Source organism: Echinops telfairi, unplaced genomic scaffold, assembly GCF_000313985.2.
Source record: "Echinops telfairi isolate 266 unplaced genomic scaffold, ASM31398v2 ScPeMD7_9;HRSCAF=40, whole genome shotgun sequence".
In the NCBI taxonomy this organism is placed as follows: Eukaryota; Metazoa; Chordata; class Mammalia; order Afrosoricida; family Tenrecidae; genus Echinops; species Echinops telfairi.
Genome location: NW_022103906.1, coordinates 47,431,093 through 47,455,618, shown reverse-complemented (window position 1 = coordinate 47,455,618; position 24,526 = coordinate 47,431,093). Strand labels below are relative to the sequence as shown.

The 24,526-nt window shown below is 42.4% G+C and overlaps 1 protein-coding gene and 1 non-coding gene across 4 annotated transcripts in view; both read left to right on the top strand.

Annotated features, from left to right (window-relative positions):
• DLC1 (DLC1 Rho GTPase activating protein) overlaps positions 1 to 24,526 on the top strand; it is a 485,036-nt gene that overhangs the window by 285,528 nt on the left and 174,982 nt on the right. The gene's annotated exons all lie outside the window — the stretch shown is intronic.
• LOC115868411 lies at positions 5,118 to 5,283 on the top strand. The gene has a single exon (XR_004045582.1). It is a non-coding gene; the product is annotated as a U1 spliceosomal RNA (small nuclear RNA).

Below are 24,526 nucleotides of genomic sequence, written 5' to 3'. Positions count from 1 at the left end.
GGCAACCACTCAGTCTCTGGGTCATGACCCAGCCAAATTGGCGTGTATTTTGTGGGGACACAGTTCAATCCATGACCCTACCCTAAAAATAAATAATAAACTTACTGTGATTTTCTTGCACTGAGAAGCAGTCAGATTTACTTTTTCTTTCTTTTTTTTTGTACTAACACCAGTTTCATCCTATATTTGATAAGCGAGCAAAGCGAACATATTGGGTGCAGGTATACAAATAGGGATTATGCATAATGAATACAGTCCTCATTTCTGCAGTTGATCATGTGGCTGTAGCTGGTATTTAGAACTACCTTTTTCCACTACTCATTCTGTATTTCCTTTGCCCTAAGCGAATGTCTTGACCGGTCATGGGCCTTTTCCTGGTGGGTTGACCCAGGCCTTCATTTCTGAGGAGCCTGGGCTTCTAGTCATGTCAGAAATGGAGTGGTGTAGTTCACCATGGACGTTCATCACAGGACATGGTGATACTAAGAGATGCCCTAAAGAATCTCCTGGATTCCAGACATGTTCTTCTTTACCTCCATTATGAAATATTCATCCCGTTTCCCCTGGGTAACCAGGATCAGTCACGCCACTCAACATAGCAATACCCTCCTTTGTCGTTGACCTGGAAGCATGAGCAGTCAAAAATGGCCAAGAAGCCTTCTAAACTACCAATGCCATGTAATCAGTTCTGTGTCTCCAGGTGGGTATGTTCTTCCTCCCTTTGGAATTAAGACCTCCAGACCACAGAAGCACAATATTGCAGGGACAGGAGTAAGCATGTGATGAGTGGGTCACTAGGAGTTGTAGTAAGTAGTGCCACTCCCATTCCCACCCCTTGGCACTTGGACCGGTGAATCCTGGCTAGTGGAGGAACAGCACATTGGACGCTGGTGTAGAGCATAAACAGCCCTCTGGTGAAAATTGCCCCACTCAAGCTGTTGCCATAATTGTGTCACTAGTCCATTCCATCGTTCTATCAAGCTGGCCGTTTGGGATGCTTAGGAACATGGTTGACATAATCTCTAACCATGACAGTGCTAACCTGCACATCTTGCACTCAGTACAACTGCAACGCGCCTGGGTGACAGGTCCCCAAAGAGCTTCACAGAGCTAGTCAGAAAGAGAAAGCGAGCAGCTCACTGTTCTCAGTTTGCCCAGATTCTGGCCTGGCTCTCCCTCCTTTTTTATAGTAAAAATATATCAGTGCCCAGTTCAGGTTCATGGCACAGGAGTGTCTTCTGGTTCGCTACAGCAAGAATTTACAATCATTAAATCATTTCAGCCAAGAAATAAAACACTCCTAATAAAACCAAATTAATGGTGGTTTCTTGACAAGGCAAACCAGGAAGAGGGCACGTTATTATTCGGGTGGTCTCTGAACAAACTTCCTGGCACCACTATATGCATACAATCCTTTTCTCACCTGGATCTCTGTCTGCCTTTAAGCCAGTTGCCGTTGTGATTCTTGGTGATTGTATGCATTAAAAGTAGAATATGTCCCGTAAGCTTTGTGATGGCTGGTGATTTTTTATTTAGATGATCACTAGGCCTTCCAAGCATCCTCTGGGTGTACTTGAATGTCTAACCTTTGGTTGGGTACTGAGCATGCTAGCTGTTTGCACCCCTGTCCCCACCCCACCCCCGGGATTGCCTCCCTCTCTTTCTTTAGCTGGAGGACGTCTAGGCAAATGCATCCCCCTCTGTGCCCACATGCACATCCTCCTCCGGAATCACACAGCTTCAAAGAAGCTCTCTTCATAAAAGATCGCGGACTCCTGATTTATAGGATGCTGGTGTAAAAGCCACAGCACAGCATCTGGTTGTTGACAACTTGGAGTCAGGGGAAACAGCACATTTTATGGTGTCTAGACCTTGTTTTATCATGTAGATGTTTTGTGGCAAATTTTGCTTTTTGCAGACGATGCAGAAATCACTGACTCAGCATTCAGAGAGGTTCTGTTTATCAGGATCCATCATCTCTAATCTGGTCTTGAATAGCAGGATGTTGTAGGTCCAGATTGAAGTGTGACCTCTGAATATTTTGCATCCATGCTTGATTACTGTATCCTAGAGGTCTAGACAGCTTTGCTGGTTTCTCACCAACATAAACATCTGGCCCCCACCCAAACAATCTAAATGATGAGTAAGGACATTCCTGACCCACCTTTACAATTCAGCAATATGCTACACATATACAGCATGATATACAAATAACAAATAAAGTGAAGCTCACCTGAGATTTACCGGCATGCCAGTAAACATAATGAAAAGTAGTTACCAGCTTCAGATGGTACCTGAACCAGGAACAAATGTTTCAGCTCTGATAAGACATTCTTTGGACTGTCGTTCTTCACCAAACAAGTTTGAACATGTCAGTGCAGTCTGCAATAGAAACATCTTTCCTTTGTGCTCTTACAAGAAGGTAGAATTTCAGTTCGTGAATTCCAGCCAAGTGAAAGTAGCATGTGCGTGTTGACTCATGTGTAGCTCATGGCTGGACAAATGAGATGGCGAGCGACTGCGGGCGGGAGGAGGGGGAGCGTGGAGGGACCAACCCAGAGCTAGGTGGGCATTCGTATGATATCAAACCCTTCAAGGTTTGACTTCACATGGGTAGACTCGAAGATTCTAAAAGTGATTCGTCATCTTGGAACCATGCCGAGGACTTATTTTAGGGCCAGAATCTACCAAGTGAGAGCAAGATGCCACTGAGCCAAAGAAAGGAAGTGAGGCCCTTTCCTTTATTCAGCGGTTACAGACCATGGCCGGCCCATTATCACACAGCCGATTACCCCTCTGCCCTGAGCACCAGGTCAGAGACTGTGAGTGATGAGCACATCAGCCCAAAGGAATGGCCCTATGGATGTCTTTTGAAACCAAGTGGAACCTGTATCGAGGTGCTGAACATGAAACCGAACATTTAACACTAAAATATGCAATACTTCATTCTGATCTAAGATGCCACGTGCAACGGTTGAAGCGACTGTCGGAAAGCATGGGGGTTCAGCCCCCCAGTGGCTCTTTGAGAGAAACACCTGTCGATCTGCTCAGATAAAGATTACAGCCTCCGTGCATGACAGTGGAAGCCCAAAGCCCATTTGCAGGGTCCCTGCATGGACGGAGTCTCCAGTGAATCCCCTCTGACTGTAGTCGAGGGGTGTGAGGTACCTCGTTATCTGCCAGAGAGCCTTGTGAGGCCAATTATGGCAGTTGTAGTTAGGTTAAAATGCATCCCCGTATCATTTGATCGCCCTGTTGACCCATTTTAAAGGTGTTTCCGTTTTTTACTGCTTCCTGCTTTCTCTTTGACTGTGTTTTGTCTAGTCATTGCTGGATTTTTGTTTGGTAGCTTTTGATGATTTTTGTATGATTGTGTTTTATATGATTTTCTGTATATGAAATCAAGGGTCGGTAGATCTATCACTGGATAGGGGCATGACGGGAGGATGGAATGAAATGAGAAGCTAACAAACATGAGTAGGAGATCAAAATGTTCTGAAATTGATTGTCGTTCTGATTGCACAACTCTTCTGAATATGATTTAATGATTAAATTGTATAATATGTGAAACATAGGCCATTGAAATTATTATTTAAGAAAAACTGATTACAGCCGAGAACACCTTATCAGCATTGTTCGTCTGTCACATGGGGTCACAGTGAGTCAGCATTGACTTGACGCCCAGCAAGAAACAGCAGCGACAATGCTAATATAAATGAGATGTATGTGATATAAATGAGATGTATGTGATATAAATGAAACATATGTGATATAAATGAGATCTATGTGATATAAATGAGCTCTATATGATAGTCAGTGTATAGTATTTCTTTGCCTCTTTCTCTCTCATTCTCCCCCTTCTTTCCTTCCTTCCTCGTTTCATTTTATAATTTTTTTTTTTTGGCTCAGGCAACAAAGAAAGATACAGAAAGGTGCCCTTCACTGACTGTATAAATTGATGACTTTGAACCCAAGACAGAGCTTCCAGCCAAGCTCTTTGGCATAGCATAATTGTTGCACAACTGAAGATAAACACGGAGGATAAATGCCAGAAAAACCATTTGAAAGGGTGCCTGAAAAACGATTGTAAATGCCCTTTGCACCATTTAAGACAACATCAGCAGCCCCTGACCGCCCACCCCACACATCCCCCAAGGATTAGGCGGCACATCAGAGCCAAGTACTAATAGGCTGAGAAGCGGGGAAAATAAACATTGAATTTTCAGGGAGCAGGACGACCGCAGTCTGAGAAGGGCCCTGACAGGGCACCAGGGTGCTTTCAAAGACTACTCTGAAGAGATTGTGGCAAATGGGTCAGCACCACCGGCTCACCTCCTCAGTCCCTCCACACACACTTATGGCTCCCAGGCTCGGGAGGCCAGTGTCTAGAAAATGTTTTTATTTCTGGGACCCTTAGCAGGACTCCCACTTTGCAGCGTGAAATATTCTTTGAGTGAACCTTCCTAGCCTGTAACCCTCATTAATTCCTACCACCTACCCACATGCATCCCTTACTCTCAGACTTCTTTTGTGAACTTTTCTCCTTATTTTGTGACCCATTTAAGACTCCAACTTGCTTAGTGTGATAAACTTACAAAGCACAGTTTGTCCTGGTGTATGAACGCTTTCTGTTCCTAGCCCCATATCATTATCCTTCTTTGAACTTAAAACATTTAAATTGAGTTGAAAGGGGCCATAATTTAATGTATTATTTTGTCTCTAAATAAAAGTGCATGATTTTTCATCACAATACCTACATAATGCCTTTGTTTTGGAAAGAAGACGGGAAAATGACATCTGACAAATTTTATTACACCAGGTTAAAAAAAAAAAAAGCTGACCCAAACCTTGTACAAATTGAGTTCTTAAGGGTCAAAAGCTAAGTGCTTTTAATAACTTTTGTAAGAGTAAGTAATCCTTGCTCACTTTGAAGACTGAAGTATGTACTAATAGCTTGGGTAAAACGAAGGTGATGTTGCTGTAGCTAATGGGCCATGACTTGTACACTGGGGCATTTGAGCCCACGTCTTGTGTGTCTTAAGCTGCTAGTTCCATAATGTTCCCATTGCTCTTTGATTCGATATCATTCTGGTAACATTTGAAACTGGTGTCTTGGCATACTTACCTGGCAGGGAAGATACCATGATCACGAAGGTGGGGTTTTCCCAGAGCAAGGCTTATCCATTGCACTCCGGACGTGCTGACCCCTGCGATTTCCCCAAATGTGGGAAACTCAACTGCATAATTTGTGGTAATGGGAGACTGCGGTCTCGCTCTCCCCTGCAAAAAACAAAGAAAGAAACTGGTGTCTTGGCATTTCAAAAGTACTTTCTTCAGAGCTATCTTTCAATATGTTATTATTCATTAATAACAAAAAAAATTATTAAATATTTTAGGCAGGCAGTAAGCACCAGCCACTAACAAGCAATACAACATTAAAATTATTGGTGTGTACCCCCGTGTCCTCCTCCTGGACTACATTTTTCTCCCTCTTCCTCCCAACTCTCCCAGTACTCCCCAGAACTTGGATTAATCATTCCCATACTTCTTTTATAGTCTTTGCATATCCCAAAACAATATTAGCTATTGTTTTGAGCATCTAAAAGTATTAAACAGAGTCATACTGCAAATAGGCTCATGCAGCCATTTGCTCCAAACAAAGTGCTGAGATGGATTCATGTTAAACCATCAAGTTCATTCCTTTTTAATGCTATTGTATAAATATACCTTCACTTACTCATTATTTTTTGATCAGCATTTAATTTTTTCCCATTACTTATGGCTGCAAGCTCTTGCTGTAATGAGTATTATTGTCCATCTCCGTGTATAACGTGTAAAAGTTCCTCTAGAAGACAAGTGAGTCGTCTAATAATAAAACAACACGGGCTAAGATAAGTGCGCATGATATCACCAAATCGTTGTCCAATATGTGTTTAGTGTCCCAGAAATAATATCTAAGAATACGCGCTATAGAAAAAAGTAATTTTCAAATGCCATAAAAATAATGCAGTATATAATTGAAAATATATATATAAGTATTAGAGATAACAAGATAGTAACAATGCCAATTTCTATATGTATAAGATAAGGAATAATTTAAGTATCACTAGAACTAAGAAAAGGGTAGCTCAGGATTATTTGAAATGAAGGTGGAAACTAATCAATTTTCTCTTTAGTGTTGTCTCTTTTTTGTAGGTCAAGGTAAAATAAATGCAGTTAAGTCTGTGTTAAAGATATTATTAAGCATAAAATATATTTGTGTGTCCTCAGAGTCTTTACTTGTGTAAATAGGGCTTAGTTAGGTATTGAGGTTAGAAGAAGAGACAACATCTCTAGGGACGATATGGAGAAAAATAAAATGTGATTTAGAATTGCGTTAAAAAATATTTAAGAGACCAGCTAACAAAACAGTTCACTCTAACAAACAAATGAAAGCTTCCCGGTTCTATTAAAGATGGAGGGTGCCCTAGGGAACACGGCACAGGAGATCAACTATTTAAAGCGCTTGAAAAGGGAACCTTTCCTCAAACAATAAGGAGACCCTGGGTCAGGCACATGGTCAAGTGCTGCACTACTAGCCAAATGATCAGTGGTTGAAATCCACCCAGAGCCACCTCAGGAGACAGACAGACAGACCTGGCAATCTGCTTCTGCAGGGTGACAGCCTTGTAGACCACAAGGAGGGTAGAGGGTAGATAAGTATTAACCCGGTGGAGAGGGAGGCAATATAGATTAAGATGGGAGCTGGCAAGAAAATATTACAGAGGCAGGGGAAGACCCTGAGAGATTTGGAAGAGGTAAAGGCAACAGAGGCAAATTCTCAAGGTTGAACAGGTGTGGGAAAAGGAGTGAGGGTGTAATCATGAGTTTGGCAGAGGTTATTTGTATATATGTATATTTACCTTTGCTGCAGTTACCCGACAAATATGGTGGAACAGGAGGGGGGGGGCGGTATGAAAACGTCTTAGACATAGCGAAGAATCAGGCATTTTGCTTTTTACACTTACAGAATGAGGTGCTGGGCCTGGGGCTTAGGACCATAGTGTTGGGGACACCAAGGTGAAGGACATAGCATTCACAAAGACAATGTTGTATGACCTGCTTTGGTGAGTAGTGACTGAGGTCTTAAAAACTCATGCGCCGCCATCCAAGATGCAACTGTTGCTCACTTCTCACCCAGAGAGAGGAGTGATGAAAATCAAAAAGACACGAACCGATTAGTGCAGTGGGCTAATGAGCCATGCAGACTCGGTGCCCATGACCCTGAGACCAGAACGAGATGGTGCCAAACCACTCCGCAAAGCATCGCATGAGAAGGTCTTGACTAGAGTGGAGAATTGTGTGGAACGAAACTCATGGGTAAAAGAGACCGGGCTTACTGGTGAGAAAGCGACTGTTAGAACCCCCACCCCTATGAGCCTCAGTCATTCGTCTGGTCTAGGACAGAACTCTATCCCTGTGGCTACGTTTTCAACTGATCAGTAGGCAGGTCTGTAAGGAGCACACAGTGAGGTGTGTGCACCTGAGAGCAGTCAGCCATGCGAGATCAAGAGGGCAACACATCCCCAACAACGCAGTTCAGAAGGGTCAGGAACGATGGAGGAACGGAGACCGGAAGGACAGAGCGGGAGTACAACAACGACAGCACGCTGGGGGCATTGCCATGAATGAGGTGAGACCAACTGTTCAATGTCAAACTGATGATTGGCTCTGTAAACAACCCAGGTCCCCAAAAAAGAATTGTAAACTTCGAAGACTGTGCACGCAGTGGGTTGCTGTGAGTTGGTGTCCTCCTCAAACACATGATCAGTTATCCGCAAATGGAAAAAACGGTGGAGTTTTATGGCAAAAAAATGGGCATAAAATATGATTTTTATTCTGCCCTATTAAGTAAACAAAGTGCAAAACATTGATGAAATGTCTTTTACAAAAAGCAAAATGTGAGTATATGTGTGTGAAAAACCAAGGTTCCTACCTTCACATATACTCAGAAAGATGCACAATTACTAATAGGCATGCCTGCTTCCGTACTGTCTAACCCACCGTGCTCATCTCTCCTCTAGAACTGCTCCTGTTCTTCAAATGTAGACCAGCCCTTTCACCCAACCCCCACACCTTTCAGTTTTATTTTCCTTCCATAATTCTATTTCATCCGAGGTCTCCCAGCACTTGCCAATTTTTTAATGTTAGTTTTTAATTAATTTTAGATTTGTATTTGTTTTATTTCTTGCATCTATTTCTATATTAGTCACTTCCATTCACCTAGATAAGAATCTACTTAAAAAAATTTTTTTTAAATCATCTCATATGCTTGTGTACAGTGCTGGAATGCAGGATCAGAGCATACCGGCTCCCTGCCCTCCCCGCCATGTCTCCTCCCCTACCCCACCCCCCGGCAGCACAAACACACACCAGTTCAAGTAAGTCAACATTCCCCTGTCTTTCTTAGAAGAAACAAATTCACATTCCAATCCAAGTTGGGCATGTGGGAAAGAAACTGGTGACGGGTTCAGCAAAGCTGTGGAATTTTCATAGATAGTAGTATATGTGATGCTGTGGGGTGCCCACCAGGCTGTTAACCCTAAGGTTGGTAGTTCAAACCAACCAGCATCTCCTGGCAGTAAAGAAGAGGCTGTCTGCTCCCATAAGAGCTAGAGCCTTGGAAAGCTCGCCTAACATTGCTATGAGTTGAGACCCGCTTGATGGCAGTGGATAGTAGCATCGGTATAATAATATTAAAAATATCAACAAATAATAATACTGATGCTCTGCTTCCTTGTGCCACACAAGCAAAGGCAGATGTATCATAAAGTTGATAATGTTTCAGGGCCCCTCCTGAGAGAAGTGCTATCCCTCTGTCTATAATTTGCAGACAGGAGGGGTTACGTTTGTAAAATGCAGACATTACGAGGTCAGGACCTTGGTCATTGCAACCATTGGACCACAGTGTCCTGGAGCTTCTTCTGCAGCAAGCTTTTTGCATTCACAGCTTCTGGAGTGCTGGGATGACCTCAAGGGTGACTGAAGGCATTTTGTCATGAGTGTGCTTAACCTTTTTGAGTTCTAGCTGCCTTTGGACATGTCAAATTAAATGGAATACTCTAGAACCCATCTCTAGAGCATCTGCTGTCGTGGGAGAAGTGGCAGAGCCCCAGACAGCCAGGAGAAGGGACAGAGAGACTGAGTCTCCTTGGCGACCTCTTGTAATCCAATACTTTTCATAAGTCATCGAGTTCAAGAGACTCAGCCATTTGAAAACCAAACTCACTGCCATGAGTCAATGTCACAGAGACCCAACAGAACAGTGTAGAACTGCCCCTGTGATTGTCTAAGACTGTAACTATTTTCTGGAGTAGAAACCCCCATCTTTCTCCCTTGGAGCAGCTGGTGGTTTTGAACTGCAGGCCTTGTGGATCAGAGGCCAGCCATTTGAGGCAAGTATCAATTCAAACTGAAAATGTTTAAGTGACTTGTCAAAAATCACTGAACTAGTAAAAGTTTACATGTGAAACACGAGCTCAAATTCCCTGAATCCAAAGCTCAGGACTAAAGTGAAAATCAGTGAATAGTGATTATAAATAAATGAGGGTATACAAGGGGGCCTGCCTCAAAAGTGTGTGGAAAAATTCCATTAGCTTCTGATTCATTTTTCTGATAAACTTTTTGAAGTCCCATACATTTAAAGGTAGCTCTTTTCTTATTTCTTATTAATTTTAATCCATTATTTTATTGGGGGCTCTTATAACAATCAGTTGTGTCGAGCACATTTGTACATATGTTGCCATCATCATTTCCAAAACATTTTCTTTATACTTGAGCCCTTGGTATCAGCTCCTCTTTTCCCCCCTGCTTCCCCCACCCTCCCACCCTCCCACACTCGTGAACACTTGATAATTTATAAATTATTTTAATTTTCATATTTTACACCATCCACTGTCTCACTTTACCCATGTTTCTGTTGTTTGTCCCCCTGGGTGGGAGTGTTGTACACTGATCATTGTGATTAGTTCCCCCTTTCTCCACCTTCTCCCCCCGCCTTCCCCCTATCCTCATGGTATCACTACTCTCATTATTGGTTCTAAGGGGTTTATCTGTCCTGGAATCTGTGTGTCAAGAGCTCTTATCTGTACCAGTGTACATGCTCTGATCTAGCCAGATTTGTAAGCTAGAAATGGGGTCATTTGGAGGGTCATATAGTGGAGGGCAGGAAGCATTAAAGAACTAGAGGAATCTTGTATGTTTCATTGGTGCTATACTGCACCCTGGCTGACTTGTCCCTTCCTTGTGACTCTTCTGTGAGGGGATGTCCAATTGTCTACAGATGGGCTTTGGGTCTCTATTCTAACCCACCTCATTCACATCAAAATGGACACCTCATGATCACATGGGTTGGTGTGCTTTTTCCATGTGGGCTTTGTTACTTCCCTGCTAGATGGCCCCTTGTTCAATTCAAGCCTTTAAGACCTCAGACACTATATCTTCTAATAGCTGGGCACCACCAGCTTCCTTCACCACAATAGCTTATGCACCCATTTTGTCTTCAACAATTGTGTTGAAAGGTGAGTATCACAGAATGCCAGAGTTTTAGAACAAAGTGTTCTTGCTTTGAGGGAGGACTGGAGTAGAGGCCCAATGTCCATCTGCTACCTTAATACTTAACCTACAAATATATGTACATAGACCTATATCCCTATTGTTATATGTTGACGTATTTACATATGTACATGTCATTGTTTAGAAACTAACAAAATCTAAATCTGCTGCTATCTTCATAGCATATTCTTGTAAACAAATAATAAAAATAGTATTTCTTTCCTGTAGTTCTTGCTAACTCTCTTGCTCTATTGTGAACAGCAGACAGGCCTTTAAAGTGAACAGAAACTCCTGTCAGGAAGGAGCTTCGCAGAACAATCAACCATAAAGGGCAGCATTTGCCCCCAAAGCTAAGTTACTCAACAGAAACAGGCAGGGAAGATGGGGAAACGGGAAGAGGGGGCCCAGAGACGAAATGGGATGAGTGTTGTTACAAAGAAGGGATCGCACGGAATATCATGAAACCAAATGTGTCTGTGTGATTGAGAAGAAGACTAATTTGCTGTGTAAACTTTCATACAAACCACAATAAAATATTTTTTAAATGAATGAAGACAGTTAAAAAGAAAAGGAAGTAATAGAGTTAAGCTGCAGTCTCCTTTGTGAAGAGAGGGATTTTTAATTTGTCAGCCCTACAGAAAAATGTGAAGGAGGAGGCCTGGAAAGATCTGAAGAGTTTGGAGTGGGGCACTTGGGCTATTTATCTTCAGGTGCTGGAATGTGCTGTTTCTCTCCCCCTTGCTCCTGTGCTTCCAGGGGCGATGCAGGTTGAGCTAGGAGCCGCTCCAAAACAGGGTCAGTGAATTGAAGCTTGCTGTGTTTAAGTGGTTACTTGATTGTGGCTCCCTGCCACTGAAAAGCCTCAGACGTGTCTGTTGTGAGTGCTTACATCTATTTTATTTCAAGTTGACTTTTGATGATTTCCTTCTTGTATTTTCTCAGACACTTCCATAGCTAGGAAAGAGCTTTGTTATTGCTTCGTTAGCATGCCTACAAAGCCTGCTAATCTAAACGTATTATAATAGAGAGAGGGAAAAAGAGAGATAGGAGGCAGAGCAAGAGAGAGGAAGAGGGTAAGGGAGAGGGTGAGAAAGGAAGGAGAAGAAGGGAGAGGGGGAAGGGAGGAAGGGAGAGAGAAGGTGCTGTTAAATTCCCATGCCTTCAAGCAAGGACAGCAGGTTAGGATGAGAACACTCTACCTTTCACCTCTGCTTTCCCACAGCCTGGCTTCCTCTTTCTTTTTTGTAGCCAGCACTAACAAAGTCCACATCATCTCCGGAATCTGAATGTAGTTAACATTTGTACCTAGATACATACAAATCTATATATATATTAAAAATCAGGATATCCACTAACTTGTTAGTGTTGAATACAGCAAACATTTATTTATTCAGGAATCTTCATTTTAACCAGATCTTTAGTCACATAAAATAGCAAATAAAGTTGATTTCATGCTCAAGCTTGTTCCTACCTATAGCTATGATGCTTTTTACTTGTTCAATGATATGCCAGATTTTTTTTTTAATATACTTCATTTTACTTTTGCTGTGGCTGAGACTGTACGCCCCAGCCAGCACACCAATTCAACCATCTCCCCAGATACAATGTGGTAACGTTGATTGCATTCTCTGAAATGGGTAATCATTCTCATGTCCTTGGCCAAGTTATCTCTTCCACATTGACATAAACTCCTTGTCCACTAAGTCCCCTACATCACTGGGGAGTTATTGTTGATGGGCCCCTGAGTTTCTGTTAGCAGTGAGAGAACAATCTCATCGATTAAGGGGAGGGTTGCACAGCAAGTAAAGTAATTGCTGTTGATAAGTTGTACAGCAGCGACAAGTTGAGTTGGCAAAAGTTGTGTGAGATATTTACAACAACCAACATGAATAAAGAGTAGCTATGGAGGCTATAACCAAGCACCTCTTAGGATTTTGCTTCTTGGCTTCAAGGTTTAGGGTTGTTGTTTCATGGGACAGCTCACTTAACAAGCCTAGTGTCGGGTTTAGTGCTCCTAACACTAGTCCTAACGCTAACCCTAAGTCTACCACCAACCCTAACACACTAAACCTTAGTCTAACAGCAACCTTCTGAGTAAACATAATCCTAAATCTAACCCTAACCCCAACCATAAATCTAACACCAACTCTAACCCAAACCTAAAACCAACACCAAGTCTAATCTTAAACTTTTATCATAAATCTATCCGTAACCTTTACCTTAATTCTAACACCAAACCTAAACCCAACTCTTTGTTTAATACCAACCCTAATCCTAAACCTAAACCTGAGTCTTACACCAACGTGTTAAGGAACTTAACTTGCGTAGTTCCTTCAAGGGGCTCTTAAAAGCCTATAAGTAGCCATCAAGTTCAACCTTTAGAGCTCTGACCATCGAGCTCTAAAAGGGAAGCAAGAGAATCAGGAAGAGGAGGGAACAGTGGACTGTGTAGCTCACTGCCTCCGTGAACAGCCGCCTCCTTTGTCCGGAGATCCGGAGCATTGACTGGTGCCCAGCTACCATCCCTGCATAGGTTTATCAAAGGTTTTATGGAAGGATTTTGATTGAAAAGGGGGCACAGGAGAGAATTTCAAATTGTCATGGAATACAATTCCTCTGGAGTCATGATAGCTGGATGAACCCCAAAATGCTTATGCTGAATTCATCTTTACACTAAAAATATCCTCTGAGGTCTTCTTGAAACCAGACAGCAGTTTAATTAGTAAAGCATGTCTACCTTGACAGCTGTACTTTTTCTTTTATTTTTAAGGTGGCTTCCGTAGTACTGGGGTGACAAGGTTACGTAGAAAATTCTAGCCAGAAAGTTAGCTTTGTGGCATGAATCATATCCACCAAGGTCAAGTACTTGGTGACGTCTTGATCTCAGCAGTTTAGAAATTCAGGGAGGAACTTGATTCTTGATCATTTCTTCCAATACAAACAAGACATGCACAGATTATATGTCATAAAAGGTTATGAAGGGCCAAGTATGTCAGTGTGCAAATCCATGTGTTACTGGTGTCAGTATTTGTCCAAGTCCATTTTGGTCAAAGAGCCTGTCCATTAAACCATTTAGAAACTAGTAATAAGAAAAGTCATTGTCTAAACCAGAGGATGTGCACTGCTAAAGATAAGAACTGGAAACACAGGGAATTCAGGACAGATAAACCCCTCAGGACCAATAATGAGAGTAGCAATACTAAGAGGGTAATGGGAAGGTGGGGTAGAACGGGGGAACCGATCACAAGGATCTACATATAACCCCCTCCCTGAGGGAGGCACAACAGAAAAGTGGGTGAAGGGAGACATCAGATAATGTAAGACATGACAAAATATTAATAATTTATAAATTATCAAGGGTTTGTGAGGGAGGGATGGTGGGGAGGGAGCGGGGAAAATGAAGAGCTGATACCAAGGGCTAAAGTAGAAAGCAAATGTTTTGAGAATGATGATGGCAACAGATGTACAAATGTCCTTGACACAGTGGATGTATATATGGATTGTGATGAGTTGTATGAGCTCCCAACAAAATGATTTTTTTTAAAAAAGAAAGGAAGAAAAGCCATTGCTCATGCAATAATTCATTCTTTTTTAAAAATTGTTTTATTGAGGGCTCGTACATTTCTTATCACAGTCCATACATACATCTATTGAGTCAAGCACCTATATACACCTGTTGCCCTCATCCATCTCAAAACATTTGCCCTCTACTTTAGCTCTCAATATCATTTGCTCGTTTTCCCCCTCCCTCCTGTACCCTTCATAATTCATAAATTATTATAGATTTGTCATAAGTTACCCTGTCCGACGACTCCCTCCGCCCTCTTCTCTGCTGTCCATTCCCCAGGGAGGAGGCTGTACTTAGATTCTTGGAATTGTTCCCCCCTTCTGCCCCGCATTCCCTTCACCCTCCAGGCCTCGCCCCTCTCACCACTGGTCCTGATGAAGTCATCTATCCTGGATTCCCTGTGTTTCAAGCTGCTATCTGTACCAATGTACATCCTCTGGTCTAGCCAGATTTGCAAGGCAGAATTGGGATCATGATATTGGGGGGGAGGAAGCATTAAAGAACTAGAGGAAAGTTATATGTTTCATCATTGCTACCCTGCACCCTGATTAGCTCGTCTCCTCCCCAAAACCCCTCAGCAGGGAGGTGTTCTGTTGCCAATAATTCATTCTAAGCACAATATCATTGAGGGGCTGTGATAACATAACAATTAAGCATTCAGATGATAATGAAAAGTTGGCTATTTAAACTCACTGAATAGCTTCCAGGGAAAGGCCTGACAATCCGGTCTCATAAAGATCACAGAGAAGAAAACCTGATGAGGCAGTTCAGTGCTAACATATCAAGGTCGATTAACTGAGCACTTTCAGAATGGCAGGCAGCCTGTCAAGGGCAGCTGCAGTGACCCAGGATGACAACGGTGTTGTCAACATCACAAGGGCGAAGGTGGGGATGGAACTCAGTTAATAAGTTTAGGTGATGGTTGGATTGGTGCATGAAGATGTGTGGGTGCGGGGACTCCTGGCAAAAGAGGGCAGACACAACCCCAGACAGTGACAGCAAGGATAGGCCAGCTCAGAAACTCATTAGTCAGTTCACTTGGCTAACATGGAAGGCTGTCATTTTTAACCACCAAATCGTTTATGCTTTCTTTCTCTCATATATTCAGTAAACTATTTGTGGAGTATTTGTTAAGTATATTAGAATACAATGCTGCATAGGACATACTCTGTTTTTAATATTATCAATAATAGCATTTATTACTCTCCTTTCAATTAGCATGCACTATTGTACACTCTTCCATACATTTGTCACTAATGACAAAAATGCCATGAAATAAGTATTACTCTGACATTTGATAGAAGGTAGAAGTGACCTTCAGAGATGTGTTATTAACTTTTCCAGTATTACACAGGCCCTTGTTTGAGGGAGTCAGGATTTGAATCCAGATCATCGATCTCCAGGACCTGTGCCCTTGACCGTCGCTACTCAGATTCCTAAGTAAATGAATGTTAAACATGTTGCTACATGTTAAATGGTCTTTAGTGATATCTCAGCTCTAACATGAAATCATAAGAAAGTAATATAGACCATTTTTAAAAATCCTTTCTCTAGGTTAGTCAAGAATCTATATTCATTTCTCTCCTTCCATAGATTCATTCATTGGATTATTTGTCTTTTTTGTTGTTGAGGTGTTAAAGTTTTCTATACATTTTAGAGATTAATGACACAAACATTTTGTCACAAAATTGTTCCCAGTCTGCTGGTTTTCACATTGCCTTGTTGTTTGGTGAACTCTTTCCATGCAGATTATGGTTCCATCAAGTCAGTTCCGACTCAAGGCGACCCTACGGACAGCGGGACTAAGCCATCCTCTCCGTGATTACGTGTCAGCCCCCTGGGGCAGCCACTGTGTCCACGCAGCTACCATGTCCATCGTTTTCGCTGCTCTTCTGCTCTACCAGGGATTGGCCTCTGAGATAACATGCTCCCAACGTCTCATTCTCCCAGTCATCTAGTTTGTCTGTGGCTCTTCATGGGTTTTCAGTCATGTTTGATAGCATGTTGGTATCATGTGTTACCAGATTCAAAACCTACTTCCATTGAGTTGATTCTGACTCACAGCAACCCGACAGCGCAGGGCTCCTCAGACTAACCCACACCGAGGACATTTATCAGGCCCGGGTGTTTTTGCCCCCCTTTTTTTACTTCAAAATAAGATATGTGCAGTGTGCATAGGAATGTGTTCATAGTTTTTTTTAAAACTCTAGTCCGGCCCTCCAACAGCTCTGAGGGACAGTGAACTGGCCCCTGTTTAAACGGTTTGAGCACCCCTGCTCTAGACTTTCCGAGGCTATAAATCTTGACAGGAACAGACAGATTCATCTTGAGTGAAGGAGAAGCTGGTGGGTTTGGACTCCTATCCTTGCTATTGGCAGCCCAGTGCCTAGCCCACAGAGCCACCAGGGCTCTTTATAGCATGTACGAAGGCCTCAAACTGTGCTCCTAATTTTTTATTGATAGTCTATAGATTTTACAGTTAGGCCTTTGATGCATCCCGAGTTCGTTTTTTATGTGTTATGAGATATAGTAGATCCATTATTTTATATAATATTTTGGGTCTTTGTCCAGAGAGCAGAGGAACTAGGGTAGCAAACAGGGTTAAGCACTCCAGTACTAACCAAAGAGTTGACAGTTCAAACCCACTCAGCCAGGTGTGGTGCACTCCAATTCCAAGGTCACGGGGTTGAGAACCGTGTACAGCAGTTCTACTCTGCACACAAGGAGTCAGCCGGAGTCAGAATCAACTCAACAGCCACTCACAGCACAAACCAGTCAATGGATTCTTGTGATGTTTGACAGTGGGAGCACTAGGTGATACCAGAGCTTGTGAAATTTTGTGGCATGATATTTCATCATTATGTCAACACAAGCCTGCATCACAGAGCCTCTTTATATGACCGAAAGCGTTAATTGCACATTAATTCAATACCCTGATAAAAAATGAGAAGAAACACAAGATACAGTTGTCTTTTTAGTCTGTTTTCTGACCTCTTCTTAGCCTCCCATGGCCCCATAAATGTAAGAAATATGCATAGAACAGAGAAGTCTGGCAGTTCGTCTAAGGAACTGCAACCAAGAACGGCAGTCGACCTGGGAATGAACAAGAATCACGCTCTGACCTATGCCACTTGTCAGTGAAGCCCAGAGCTTGACCTTGTTTTTATATTCACTTTCCCCTCGTGTAGGCTTTCCAAATGTTTTATAGTCTTTCCTTCATGGGGTGGGTTTGGGGGACAGAAAGAGGAGGGAGTGGGAATTACAAGTAGGTGACCACCACATTACGAGGAGATGGAGCACCTTACTACTCCCACGTGATCAGGCACCACAGCCACTGTGAGGACGGTGCTGAGCCTTGTAGTGCTCTCGTGCGGTTGCACTAGGATCGCTGGGATAGGAACCTATGGGACAGCATAGCACAATAATCCCCAAACTAGATATTTGATAGACTACATATGTCCTTAAGCTGTTGCATTTTCAAGGACTTTTGCAAAGAAGGATTTTGCGAACTAAAGGAAAGATCGCCTCCCCCCGCCCCCCAACTTTAGATGATTACTATAGTTACTAGCATCTGGGCTGCGTCCTGACGTCAAGGTTGCAATGATGAGGTCCAGATGTTAAAGCTTAGCAGTGTTTTCATTACTTCCAAGTATTTTCTGCCTCTGTTTTTGTTTTTATTTTCTCAAGACTCTTTAACTTTTTAATATATGAAGGTTGTTAGAGAAGGGCAAGCAAACTAAATTAGCATATGGCATTGGCCCAGAATAACTAACTTCCTCCTCTTCCTAAGCACACATTCAGGCCATCGAACTGACAGGCTCAGATGGATTACCCCTTCTGTTGGTATTCTCAGTGAGCAGAGGTTCTGTCATGTACTCAGTCTTTTCAGATAAACTAGAAGGCAGGAAGGAGCAGAAACGAACTAAATCAGTAGTCATTACTCCAAAAACTTTGTAGTTGCTTGTTTTATCATCTTACTTCTGTCACACACACACAATGTCTGTTGCTCTGTTGTTGGTGGTTCCTGTTGAGTCCACTCTAACTCAGGCGAGACCTCATATATCACCGAACGAACCCATGTCCGGTCCACGCCATCTTCATGCTCTTTGGTTTGTTTGAGTTTCTGGTTGGGCTAGTGTGCATTGCCTTTTCCTTTGTGGGGCTCATCTTCCCGGACTGTGTTGTGGATAATTGTCGAAAGGAGATCACACCTTTTCTTCTAGTCAGTCTTTGTTTGGAAGCTCCATGGACACCTGTCCACCATGGGTAATAACACCTTCGGTATTTGAAATGCCAATGGCATCACTTCAGGCATCATCGCAGCATGCAAGCCACCACAGCACAACCTTCTGACAAACAGGGCGTGGGTCTGTTGTTCTGGAGAAGGGAACTCGCCTCTCCTCGCAAGCACAACCATGTGGGAGCAGATCCATGTGGCAGTGAGCTTCCAACAGAGGTTTTAAAAAGCTTTACTGACTCAGACATCGTGCCAAGAGCTAAGAAAATCCCCAATGACAGTTTCTTTCTAACACCCATTTTAGATTTCTGCCCAGTAATTTAGCTAAAATTTGCACTTGACCATTCATATTTGTAACATATGTACTCTCTTAGTCAAATAAATTCTACAGGAGTACCAGATATTTTATAGTTCAGCTGTGACATTAATCTGAAACTACTCTTAGAAGCATCTAAAAGGTAACCCAAATTCTGTTGTTATATCTGATTTGATAGCTCCCATTCCCCAGTATTCTTTAGATGGCTTTCTGTGAATGTTTCCCAACTTTCTTAGAATGGATTTAAAATGTACACAGTATTTACCAGTAAACCTGGGTGCTCTATACATAGGTGAGATTCCTTTCTCATTTGGGTTCTTGATCATATTTACCATTTGCTAGAAATAAATCCTGAGCCTCAACAGAAGGGTAATCAAGAGACTCTTTTTACCCCCTTTTCCTGAGCCAGTAGTAATTGGTCAGGGACCCCAGAAAGACAATTGTAATGTACAAGCCTTTGGAACTCCAAATTGTGTTTATCGATTGATACTTCTTCGGGATAGTCTTTCAAGTAATTGAAAGCAAATTACCAAGGTGTATCTCCAGTAATTTTAACATGTTCTTACTGGGCAAGGTTTGAAGTTCTCTAAATAGTGTTTTCTACATGTTTCCCAGTTTGTTAATAGAATTCTTTAGCAAATAAATATTCCACATCACCTTTGAGCAAGATATGGTAGGGCTCTTTCGTCCTTTGTTCTGGGTTATAAGGCATTCTTAACTCAATCTTCAATTCCGGTGCATTTGTTACCTTTTCCCCCCAGCCACCTGTGCCCTGTTGATGGTCATTTAAGCTTATGATCTTTCAAAAACAGAAATACCATGCTTGTTGCCAAGGAGTCAACTCTATAGGGCAGGGTAGTGCTGTGCCACTTTGGGTTTCTAAGGGTGAGACTCATCTTTCTCCTGAAGAACGACTGGTGGTTTTGAACTGCAGATCTTGTGATTCGTAGCGTAGTGTATAACCCACTATACCACAAGAGCTCCTTTGATCACCTACAAGGGGGCTTCAAAAAGTTCTTGGAAAAATTCCACTTTTCCACAAACATTTTGAAGCCCTCACTTATAAGTAAGAGGTTATTTTAACATGAACTCAAATCCTCAAGACTTCCCTCTTGTGCTGCAGAGAATTTGTTCTCTTTACTTGAGCCTAAAAATAGAGTTGGCACTCAGCCCACTTGCATGTACTCTTGCTCATTTTCTGTATGCATTCTCCTCCCTGTCATTTCAGCCCACTGAGATATTTCCAAGTCATTTTTGTTGCATCTATTAGATTTTTTTTTAGCTCTGTGGCACCCTACACTTTGTATATATGCAATCAATAACAAAATTAGCAATCTCCCTCCAAGTCCATATCCATTTTATAATGAATGCATTTGAAGTTCAACTGCTTAGTCAATATATGTTTCAATCCAATTGTTCCATTCCCCCATCCAGTCTAAAAGAATATCACAAGATCATTAAATACTTTGCTGATATCAGAAAGTATGTCATTTCCTGATATACTAGTTTGATAACTTTGTAAAAGGAAATTTATTTGTTAGTAAGAATTGCTTTTATCTCTAATTCTCACGTTTCAATATTTCAATAAAATATGTCACTAATTATTATTATGCCTTGTATTGTTATAGTGCCCTACATGTTTTTAAAATATTATACAAAATTCACCTTCGTGAGATTCTTTCAAATAGAAAACATATATTATTATCCCCATTTTACAGATGAAGAAATTAAAGTTCAGAGATGTGGCTAAAATCCAGGTCTCATGATTTCAAGCTCAATTTTTCTACCATAACTGGCAGGATTTAATTACATTCTATACACATGGCTTATTGTTCAGTGAAGATTTTTGGATGGATGGATAAATGGATAATAGTCCTTGCATTGATAGACTTTTCTTCATAGGGTTTTGCCATTTAAAATAGAAAGAAAAATCCTGCAGATTGCTGTGTTGCAGCACTAATAGCTAATGCCATAAGATACCATCAGCAAGGTAAGCAGTTCAAAACCACCAGGGGCTCTTCCAGAAAAGGGTGGGGGCTTCTGCTCCCCTAAACAGTTACAGTCATGGAAACGCACAGGGGCAGTTTTTCCCTTTCCTATGGGGTCACTGTGAGCCAGTATTGACTCCATGACAGCATGTAAACATAAAATATTGTATTCACGTAGATGTAAAATTGGGTCTATCGTGATTAAAACTATTAATCAAATCCTTTTCTACAGATTGGTTCGATCCAAATAAAATTTTCAATGACCAATTGCAAAATGAGAAAAGGGAACATATGAAATGTTTTATGAGGGGGTACCCAGAAAAAACAGGAAAACACTCCTCAGGGTAAACCTTTTGTAGTGCACAATTTCCCCGCTAGCTGAGCATCAAGCAACTCACTCGGAGTTAGTGCACCAAGTGGCATCGCCTCAGAAGGTTCTCTGGTCACAGTGAATTTTCGTACAAGCAGTTTCCCTCTAACCTTTTTTGTGATGGGCCAATTTAAGAAAACAGCATGTGGCTGTGAACTTTGTTTCCTGCTCGGGAAAAATGCCACAGAAACTGTTGTGATGTTGAACGCAGCTTACAAGGACAGCTCTATTAGAAAAACTCAAGTGTATGAGTGATTTTCTCTTTTCAAAAAAGGTGAAATGTCGATTAATGACAAGCCTTGTTATGGACGTATGTCAGCTTCCCAAATGGATGAAAATGTTGACTCATAATGCATCTGGAGTTTGTTCCACCAGGTCAGACTGTTAATCAAGCTTTCTATTTAGTCTGAAAAGATTGTGTAATAGTGTGTAACAAAAAAAGGCCTTATTTGTGGGAGACGAAGGACTGCTACCACAACAATGCACCTGCTCACACGGCCATTTCAATGTGCCAGTCTTTGGCAAAACACAGCATGCTTCTCTTGTCTCACACACCTAACTCACCTGACCTCACTGGGTGCAACTTCTGTTTGTTCCTGCAAATGAAGAGGGACATGAAAGGACAGCAATGTGATGGCTTAGAAGAGGTGAAGAAAAAAACAGAGGGAAAAAACTCAACCATACAAATGAATGAGTTTGAAAAAATGTTTCCAAGAATGGAATTGCAGATTAACAAATGTATTAAGTGTGATGAAGAGTACTTTGAAGGTGATAGGGATTTTTTTGTAAAAAAATTTAAATACAAAGCTTTGAAAAAAAATCCAGGTTTTCTTTGGTACCCCCTCATATGCTACTGAATTTATTCAATGTAAATCCCCTTAATTTATTCTTCCCTTAATTTGTTGTTGTTGAAATATTTTTACTTTTATGAATTTATGGTGATAATAGATGATGGTTTGGGGTAATATGGATGAATGGCTTCACTTCAGAAAATGCACGTCATCAATTCATAATTGATTTTTTCCCATAACTTTCACTAATTTAAGGCCTCCAAAAGTCCAGAGGTCACTAGAAGAGTATGGGGGTGAAGAAATGATGTGTTAGTGAGCTGACTTCAACCAGGAGGACTCTGAACCAGGAGACCTTGCCAAGACCTTGGTAGAAGCTCATTGAAGCAGATGGGAACAATGTTGTTCTGGCCATGAGCAGAACAACAATTTTTGTTAGGTCAAAAATACTCATAATAAAGCAGTATGAAGGCAATTTGAAGCCAGCCACTTGACAGAACTTTGTATGGAAATGCTTCATTCAATAAACATGTATGGATCCCGCCCATGTTCCAGATGCTGCGCCAAGCAGTGAGGCCACCAGAGAAACCTAACCCACATCGCCCTCTAAGGTGTCTCCTGGTCTCAGTCGAGTGAAGAGAAAGCCGAGGAACAAGTGGACACAAAGTCCCAGGGTATCCCAAGTGCCAGGACCATAACGGCCTGGGGGCAAAGGTTTCCACAGAACGTGCCTGCCCAGTGGTAAAACCCAAAGCAGCCAAGTGTGAAGAAGTGGTGAATGCAGCCGAGGCCGTCTTTGGGAGACTTTGGTCTGAGAAGGAACAGAAAGAGCACCCATGGTGTAGTTCGGGATGGGAGAGACGGCTGGATTTCATGTGCCTTGTGTTTTGCTCACTGTCTTTGCTTTGGGGGGGGGGGGCGGCGTTACACTTTGGTTTGGGTTGTTTTTCTTCAGGATAGGTGAGTTTGGACCGTTGGTTTAAACTGAGGGGCGTCAGGGGAAACAATGAAAGAGGAAAACTTGACAAAGGGAAACGTGCTAAAGAGGTCACTCCAAAGACAGGGTGAAGGGTGTTCTTGAGTAAGAGGAAGGCACCACCCGGCCCAGAGACTGACTAGAATGAGGCAGAGATGAGTTTTTCAGTTGAGAACTTGGTGCGTAGTGGCTGGAAAGCAGAGCTAGGTCACAATTGATGGTCTTTGAGGACAACATATTCAGCTCACTGCCACCAAGTAGATGCTGACTGATAGCGACCCTGGAGGACAAGGTAGAACTCCTGAGAAGCGACTGCTGGCTTTGAACTACTGACCTGGCAATGAGCATCCCAACATGGAACCACTGTGCCACCAGGTCACAATGAGGTCTGCTAACAGTGAGCCAGAGCTTGAAATGGATGGGGAAGGTTTAGAAGGGCAAGGGAGACGCTGGGGAATGAGTAAAAGAGCCCCACACTAGTTAGGGGGCCTGGTTGGTAGTAGCCCCTAATGTGAAGCCATGGGATTTTCTCCTGTGATGGCCGGCCAATGTAGGGAGGGAAAGGAGATGGTGAATTGCAGCTTTGTTCAGTGTGGAGATGTTCCTGCTCGAGAGCAGTGAGAAGAAAGGATACCAGGCTATGTGTCACAGACAAAGGAGTGGGTCGCCAGGGCTGAGGCTGTAGAGGGAGAGAGAGGGTTCAGATGAGAGTTAGGTAGTAAAACTGAGGACTTCTGAATGAAGCTCGATGAGTGATGAAAAGACCCAGAATTTGGTCCACAGATGGTCTTGGATTGTCGAAAACCACACTCACTGCCATTGCGTCAATGCTGACCCATAATGAGCCCCAGTGGGTTTCCAAGACTGAAACTGTTGACAGGAGTAGAAAGCCCAGTCTGTCTTCCTTGGAGCTGCGGGTGGTTGAACTGGCAACTATATGGAGTGGATCTCAGCCCAACACATAATGACTATGCCATCAGGGTTCCAAGGTAGCTGTGGAAAATGGTGTGGGAGCCACACCCTGGCTCCCAAGACTTGATTGCCACAAGGCTGAGTGAGACATGCTGCCATGCTTATACCTCGTGACATTAGTCGTCAGTCTGCTTCTGTGGCAGTGACCACACAGAACCCACAGATGATAGTCATAATGGTGGGGTTTATTAACACAGTTAATTAGTGACATTTCAGGTGTACAATTCATGTGAGAAATGTTCAGGATCCAATCAGTCAGTCAAAATAGTTTCTTCTCTGCTGTGCCTGTAAGTTGACCTCTCTCTATCCTGAAGTGTTTTGGCTTGGCCTCTGCTGGGCTAGCACGATGTTACAGCGTTCTTTTAGAGCTACCAGTATAGGTCCAAAGGGCATGCTTCTCTAACATAAGTCTCAGACTAAAGGCACTTAGCTCCAGCTGTGTGCTTAGTATACCCAGTTTCCACCAATAAAGTGCCCAGAGGCACCCCACTCCACAAGCCAGCATCCTGTACAAAAGCACTCAGCTTTACTTGATCTGTGAGCTAGGAAGTCCAATGCTCTGTCATGTTTGGGCTGCTGATTCTGCTTTTGCTGCTCCTCTGTCACTCTGGTATTAGAACTGTCTCCTGGATCAAGGAAGTTCAATAGGTAGGGATCTTGGGGTCCAAAAGATAGGCTCCACTCCTGGCTCATCTCTCTTGCTGGTAGTGAAATCTCA